At 45.5% G+C, this 7,780-nt stretch overlaps 1 non-coding gene across 1 annotated transcript; it reads left to right on the forward strand.

The window, feature by feature from the left end:
• The first annotated feature begins 1,911 nt into the window (after positions 1 to 1,911).
• On the forward strand, positions 1,912 to 1,983 carry trnap-cgg (transfer RNA proline (anticodon CGG)). Its single transcript has one exon. It is a non-coding gene; the product is annotated as a tRNA-Pro (tRNA).
• The last annotated feature ends 5,797 nt before the right edge of the window (positions 1,984 to 7,780 follow it).

The following is a 7,780-nucleotide window of genomic DNA, read 5'->3' on the forward strand; positions in this document are numbered from 1 at the left end:
CAACAACAGTGAGCGGAGAGACGCTGAACCTTGCGTTGTTGCCTCCATCATTGAGTCTCACGGGAAAAACCGCATGTATTCAAAGAATATGGACTAGCTAAACATTAAAACGGCACCATAAAAAGTTTTTGAAAACACACACACGTCAAACAAAGCTGAAGCACACTGGTAGAGGGTCCACCAAGCCAGAGAGCAGCCAATTAGTCTGACCATCTGTCATTGAGACTGGTAGCAGCAGTCTCTCTCTCTCTCTCGCTCGCTCGCTCGCTCGCTCGCTGTGTGTGTGTGGTTAAACTGGTGCTAACAACTACATTAGATGAGACACATTTGGTTGATTGACAGTGTGTTAATTTACCGCCTAGTTTACAATCCACGAAGACACTTGATGGTTTCCATACAACTGGACCTGCATGTTTCCACAGGTAGCAACAGTGAGACGCTGCACTCTTGTTTTGCTTTTCATCGATCTGTGCTCGGCACAGGTTGATTTAATGCCAGTTTTTCTATAGGACTCACTACACAAACGCGAGCAGTTGTTCCTCCTATAGGTTGACGCTGGCCTTGGCATTTGCCATCCTATTGGCCTTTCAGCTGATCCTCCTGGAGTGGAAACTCCCCCGTTCCCTCTTCAGTCTGGTTGGTTCGTGAGGTACTTTTACAATTTGGATCTGAGTGGGACCCACATTTGAATTTTGAAATGTATACGTTCCCTGCACTTTCCCTCTGACCAGGAGGATTGATGTGTGCTGTTTTCCTTGAGCGGTTTTGGGATTTAAATTGGAATATTTGGCTCCATGTAAACCCAGGCTCTCAATATTGGCCTTATAATTCTTAATTGTATGAGTTACTGTAACACTTATACTCAATCACTAATGACAGTTCAAGGATTTTAGATTTGAATATTTGGCACAGATTTGTTTGTGTACGCGTGTAATTATACAAAATGTTGCTCTGCTCCTTCAAACACGGTGTTGACATCGACTGACTGAAGAAAATGCAGCCGGTTCTACACCGAGAAAAGCAAATCCTTTTAATTTGAATCACTCCAAATGTACTCATTTCCAGTCAAATGTATTCCAACTACAATGAGCAGCCCAAGCTGCCTTCAGCTTTTCTTCCAGGGAGCCACCAGTGGTGAAGACTAAAGATATAGATCCAGATTCTGTAGTCTAAAGATGAACTGAGATTGCAAAATGGAATTCAGGTCAGTCTGGCACAGCCTTGTCTGACAACAATGAGTCCACTCAAGTGATTTGTCAATAACCAATTTTTTATTTTATTTTATTTTTTTAGTGTGTAATTTCATTGGTCTCAGTGATGACAAGAGGTTTGGATGAAGACAGCAATGCATTTGGGTCTAATGAGCATGAGAGCTTCAGCAGGCCCTGATAAAATGACAGCATTGCATGGTGAATTGCATTGTGCAGTCAACAACATAGACAATGGCCCAAATCTGCACGCAGCCTGGTTTTTCTGTGCTTCTCTAAGGCCGTTGAACCACAAATGATGCCGTCAGCCTCAGTAATGATGCAATGAGGGTCCAGTTGTGTGTGTGTGTGTGTGTGTGTGTGTGTGTGTGTGTGTGTGTGTGTGTGTGTGTGTGTGTGTGTGTGTGTGTGTGTGTGTGTGTGTGTGTGTGTGTGTGTGTGTGTGTGTGTGTGGGCTCTCTTGTTTAGTGTGGTTGGCACCGGAGGAAGGGAGGGAGGGGGAAGGTTTTTGGACTATGGACCGCAAAAGCAGAGGGTTATTCCACACCTCTCACTCTTGGTGTAGCTTTAAGCTTCATAAATGTGAAGCAACAACAGTGCCCTCATGTGTTCGGAATATGCGTCACAAAGACAAATTCTTTTTTTTTTTTTAAAAATTGGCCTTATCCTGTTCCAACTGATAAACCAAGCCCTTATAAATTGTGGCTCGTTGGTCTAGGGGTATGATTCTCGCTTCGGGTGCGAGAGGTCCCGGGTTCAATTCCCGGACGAGCCCTGCTTCCCAAAGTTCCTGATTGTTCTCCACTGTTCCTTCTCTTTGAAGAGACTGACGCCATTTGTTTTTCTCCTCCAACAGTTGTGCCTCCGTTATCAACTGTGCTGCAATTCTTTCAGCTCTAGTCTGAAACGCGTTATTTCACTTCCAACTAAAATCAAAACTAGTCCAACATGTGGCTCGTTGGTCTAGGGGTATGATTCTCGCTTAGGGTGCGAGAGGTCCCCGGTTCAAATCCCGCTCGGCTACCCCAGGTATGGTGATTCTTTGTCTCTGTAATTAATCGCTTGCTGGAAAGCTTTTCACTTCTGTTTATAAATGCATCTTGTTCTTTGAATTTCCTTTCCAAACATTAGTGGCTTTTTACTTTTGTCCTCTGGCCACTGGGTGGCACCATAGCCTTTAGAATGAAGATCCTCACTGAAACAAGGCAACGCTATAAAGACATTAAAAATCATAGGCTAGAAAAAGCACCAGTGCCACTTTTACACATCAATTAATAAGAGGACGATCTGGATATTTTTCTAAATGAACATGGTAGTGGCAACACTGCTCACTGTACGTCATGTGTGGATGCAATTTCCATTTCAGAGTGGTTGACTGTTTCAACAAGGTGATATAAGATCCCACTCCAAGCCAACTTCTCCCTTGTGTGGCTCAACAAGACTGAATCAGTAGAACACACCAATTTACTGCTTCTTCTGTCAGTTTAACAGGATCGGGCGGGAGTGGGGGGGGGTTACTGTGTGTTGTAAGACTGACGGGTGAGAATGAGAATACAAACATTCACAGGACGCCTCTGATTCCACTTGAAGTACCGCTGCCTTCCTTCCGCCGTCGCCTTGTGATCTGGGCTGTGTTGAAAGCCCTGTCGACTCCAACCCTGAGGGAGACCCGACGCCACTGACTGCATGCTCGCCAGATGAACTCCACTCATCCCTGACTTCAGTCAGTCTTCCTTTGGGCCGAGTGGGAAGAAAAGTCTCTGCTTCACGCCGTCAACTGGCTCTGTGCAACCTGCTCTTTGGTTTCGTGAGTTCTACTGCACCGCTGTTCTTTCAAACGTGACGTCATGTTGCCTGTCGGTGCATGCAGCTCCCCCTCTGTTGCTGTTGTGCTAATGCGGCCTAAAGCTTGATCATCCATCCATCCATCCATCTTCAATACCCGCTTCTTCCTGAACTCCCGCCATCCTGAGTTGGGAAACCACAACACGCACAAAAAGTCAGGTCAAAACAAGCACACAGGGTATACAGACGTAGACAAAACTGTTGGTAACCTCCCACTGAAGAAAGAAAACCCTCGGTGGTCACTGAGATAACTGGAAACTGACACGAGTAGCAATAAATTCCTATTTTATAGTCAAGAAAAAATATTCAAATAAACCATTTGGAATTATGGGTAAATAATAAAACAAAGAAACCCTCTGTAGTTTCATATCTGTACGCGCTATCCGAGCCATTCATGAGGTACGAGAACGTCTGCACTGCTGCAGATGGAGAGATCATCCCAGAATTTCACCAAGAATTCCAACATTTGATCATCGCAGCTCCTGTTGATCAAAGTTGTGGTTAAAGTTCCCCACGCAGCCACAGACGTTGCCTCTGATCATACCGCTGCCACGGAAGAAGCACCAAAACCTCTGAATAACGCAAAGGAATGAAGGGGAGGCGGGGTTAAAGGGCTGCAAGCCACTGTGCCTAATACAGAGTGCCAACGCACTACACCCCCATATCCTCCAACCTCTCATCCTTCCGCTTTCTTCTTGGCCCTCTATTCACATCCCTCTCTTTCATCTGCAGCCACGGCAGCGCTCAGCCACCTGACGGTGATTTACCAACGCTGTTGGCGCGTCTATACGTCTGCAAAGAGGAGGAAAAGCCTATCAATTAAAATGTATCATGCCCCACGACTGACATCATGTATGATTCACCGCTGTCAGATTGTAGCGGCTGGGAACAAGCAGCGGGCGAGACTGACGCGCAGTCAAGAATCCAAATCCGATGTCTGGAAGATCGTTTCTGATATTTCTGGGCGACGATGTTAAAAGTCTCAAGGTCTCCCACCTTGTCGTTTGTCAAGAGCAGCGTGTGACTCCCAATCAGTCAGAAAAGCAGTCCCTTCAGGCACGCACTGCGCGGCAACTTTCTTTTAACAAGTTATTAATGAACGAGGGGAAATTGATGGATAGTTTAAGCCGGGTATATGGAGAATCTAATTACAATAGGTTACCGCCCCGGGCCTGTGACTGGCAGCACCGCTTTCAATAAATGGACTTGACACTTCTACTTGGAAATTTAATGATATCGGAGCAACAATGAAGAAACTTTAATACGCTAGAACTAAATGTTTGCTCTCTATTAGTGAGCGAAAATCCCTTTTTCTGAGAATTAATTTCTGCACAAGCTGGAGAGCAAAAACGACTTAATGAGAAGCGCGGCAGCCACTGCGGTCTGAATGCAGAAGATGTCAATGTGACATCGTGTCGGTGAACAGGATGACATTTTCCTATATTCGTAATTTATTCAACAACCTAAGGGCTCTTGACATGCACAATGTGCTCCCGTGCTTTGAGGACGGAGGGCTCACAAATCTCAACTTGCTTGACAAACGACTGAGAATGGAGAAGCTGGAAAACATCTCTCGCGTAAAGGCTCCTTGCAGGCTTCAGCAATGGCAGTGTGTCCTCCAATACAATTACATAGTATTGAATGCCTCTCAAGGATCAATGGCGCATATACCTGCATTAACGTGGCTGTGTGCCTTGCCGCTAGACGAGGAGCAGAGGAGCAGCACACCTGGTGGACGCGTGACGTAACTTCCGAGCGCAGGTGTCACGATGCTGCCAGGTTCTGCGCTAAAACCAAACCCTCGCGTGGTGAATGAACTTTAACCCTTTTCATCTCAATTAGTCTGAAGTCATCAGCTGTAATGTATCCCGCTGATGACAAGGAAGCGCTGCAGTTAATTGGCACTGTGGTTGGCAAATTGCCCTTGGTTACTTGTTTGTTTTATTTTGGTCTGGGGGAGCAGCTGGCTGCTTGATTGACAGTCTGGAAGGTTGACTGGGGGCCATTGAATGACATTGGACCGCACAGTTTACCAGATAGACCCACAGAACAGCAATAAGGAGTCACTTTGCTCCTTCAGGCCGCAGCCTGGCCGGACAACCAAGCGGAGGAGGACCTGGGAGACTTTGCCTGAGTAATTGTGACAGCCCTTCAACATCAACTACATCATCAGGAAGTTAGCAGCAGCTTCTGGGTACAGTCGGCAAACTCAATCATTAGTTGCATTTCCATGGCGGTTTTTTTTTTTTTTTTCAAAGTAAAAGCCATATTTCTAAAAACTTCGACAAAGCACAAGATGGGTTTTTTGTTGTTGTTTTTTTAGCCCTTTTCACTCTTACCGAAGAAGAATTTGCATTACTGCAGGGAGAAAAGCTCCTCCAGCGGGTGTCTTTGAGCTCTTTGTGCTCTAAATGACAGAGCACAACACGTATTGTCGGAGTTCTGTCAGGAATGAGGTGTGTGTGTGTGTGAGCAGCTGCAGTGAAAACTCTGCTCCTGCTCCGAGGCTTAAGTAAGAGTTACAGCTCGTTCAGATGCTCCTGCAGACACTGACACGTCCACGCCAACCCCAGAGACGTACAGACAGAAATCCAGAGGGCGGAGCAGAGTAAGAAGTGAGTGGATTGAGAGAAAGCGCTCTAAATAATCCCTGAGCAAAGGACAAGTTATACTTTCTAAGCCTTCCTGATGAGAAGGAATCATTGTCTCATGCTTTCATAAAGAGCGGAGGAGAGACGGCAATGGCGCTTCTATCACGGCGCTCTCCAGATTTAATACATTGATTTTGACGGGCTACTTCCAACAATAAACACGGTGTGCTGGGTGAAAGAAACCCTCCCAGTTGGAACTACAAATGTTTCCTCCCTCTAATGAGTGCACTACCAGCCAGTAGTGTGGACTCATCCTATGAATTTAATGTCTTATCTTTCATTCTCATGACTCTTGACGTTGCAGTCTCTCACTGAAGGCATCAATTCCATGTATGAACACATGGAATTGCGTAGAAAACAATAAATGAGTAAAATAACTCGACAACGTTTCAATTCTTCAAAATGGCTCCCCTTTCAGATATTTGATGTCTTCAGTATCTCCCTGCAGTGTAGAAAGTTGGAAAGAGGCATATAAAAAAAAAAATGCATTAGAGGGTGTGACCTCCCCCCACCACCCCCCCACCCTCTCCAATCTACCCAGTAAATGCAACAATGCAGGTTCAAGATGAGTCATATTCCTCGAGAAAAGCACAAAAACAGGACCCAACTCAGTGAGGTCTATTTTATGTCTCCATTAAAACAGCAGACACATTCACACCATGGCAGCAAGTATTTTATTACCACAGACATAATGGCACAACATTATTCTAATGGCAATGCCACGGCCTACTGATGGAATCGCACAGGTTCTGAGAGGGGCAACCAACTCGTACACGCTCCCCGTGTTCTTGCACATTAACATCTTTTATCTTCGTCTCCGTGGCTTGGTGCCATGTACCAGCAGGTGCTGCGGGCACATTTGGCCACGTCGTGCTGGGTCAAGGACGCAGGGCCCGCGCTTCAAAGTGGGCGCTGAGAGGAGCGGCGACGTGGAGAAAGTGTCTGACGTAGGAAACGCAGTGAGGAGTGCACTGGATCAGCGGTGCGGGCAGGCGTCCACGCCTTCAGTTGGTGTAAAAACAAAGGCATCCACGCCGACCTTCTGAAGAGCGTTTGAGAATGAATGCAAAACGCGTCGGTCCAAGCCAGTCAAGTTTATTCAAACGCAATCGTTTCAGCAAATGTCCAAAAGCCATTAGCTGCTTGCTCTCTCAGTATAAACATGTCACACAGCTGTGTTTGAGATAGATGCTCCCACCACACACACACACACGCACACACAGTGTAAATATTGTCCCTTAATCATATTATCCTTAATAAGCTGTTAATCCGCCAGGGACTTCAGCATTGTGCTGTGAACACTTGCTCACAATGTCACTGATTTCACCCCAGCAAACAGTGACGCTGCACTCTGGTAGCCAGCACACACTTGCCAGGCTTATCATAACGACGCAACTGTGGATGGTGCACTCTTGCCAGGTATTATTATTATTATTATTTTATGATTATTAGTAGCTGTCGTAGTGGAGTTTATTCTGTAACTTGCATTATATGACAAGAAAAGTGGAGAGCCAAAGTGTGGACTGGACTGATGTCTGGTTGATCACCTGAAGTGGTTCAGTGGTTCATTTTTCTTTTAATATTTTCAAATTATGTACTACTGCAATTTCAGATTCCGTATTCTTTGTATCCTGTGCATCAGAAAAAAAAAACCTTTTGAAAATGAACATTTCTCAAAGATGAATATTTTTTTTAAATTCATGTTAATTGGACCCTGGTGATTTATTTTGCTGTTTTTTTTTACTACTTTTACTACTGACAACAAACACAACAACAATCAAAGCAAAACAAAAGAACAAACGCAACGCCCCATCTTGTTTGTGAAGAAGAAAACTTGACAAACTCTGGTGTGAACGTTGTGACAGTTTCTGGAAACGCGTCGACTAATTTGCGGAGCTCCCGTGAGCTCCCTTGTTCCGGATTCTAATCAGCATCCGCGAAGCTCTGCCGCAGAATTTCCATCCGCTGGGTCTGTTTGTTTGTGTCCTTTGTCAAGCGCAGGAGAGGCACGCACACGGTGAGCAGGTGCACCATCGTTGTCATGGTGTTGTGCAGAGTTGCAGAGACGCCATTGGT

Source organism: Nelusetta ayraudi, unplaced genomic scaffold (genome assembly GCF_046127955.1).
Source record: "Nelusetta ayraudi isolate G7.1 ecotype Tasmania unplaced genomic scaffold, CSIRO-AGI_Nayr_v1 ptg000097l, whole genome shotgun sequence".
Lineage (NCBI taxonomy): Eukaryota > Metazoa > Chordata > Actinopteri > Tetraodontiformes > Monacanthidae > Nelusetta > Nelusetta ayraudi.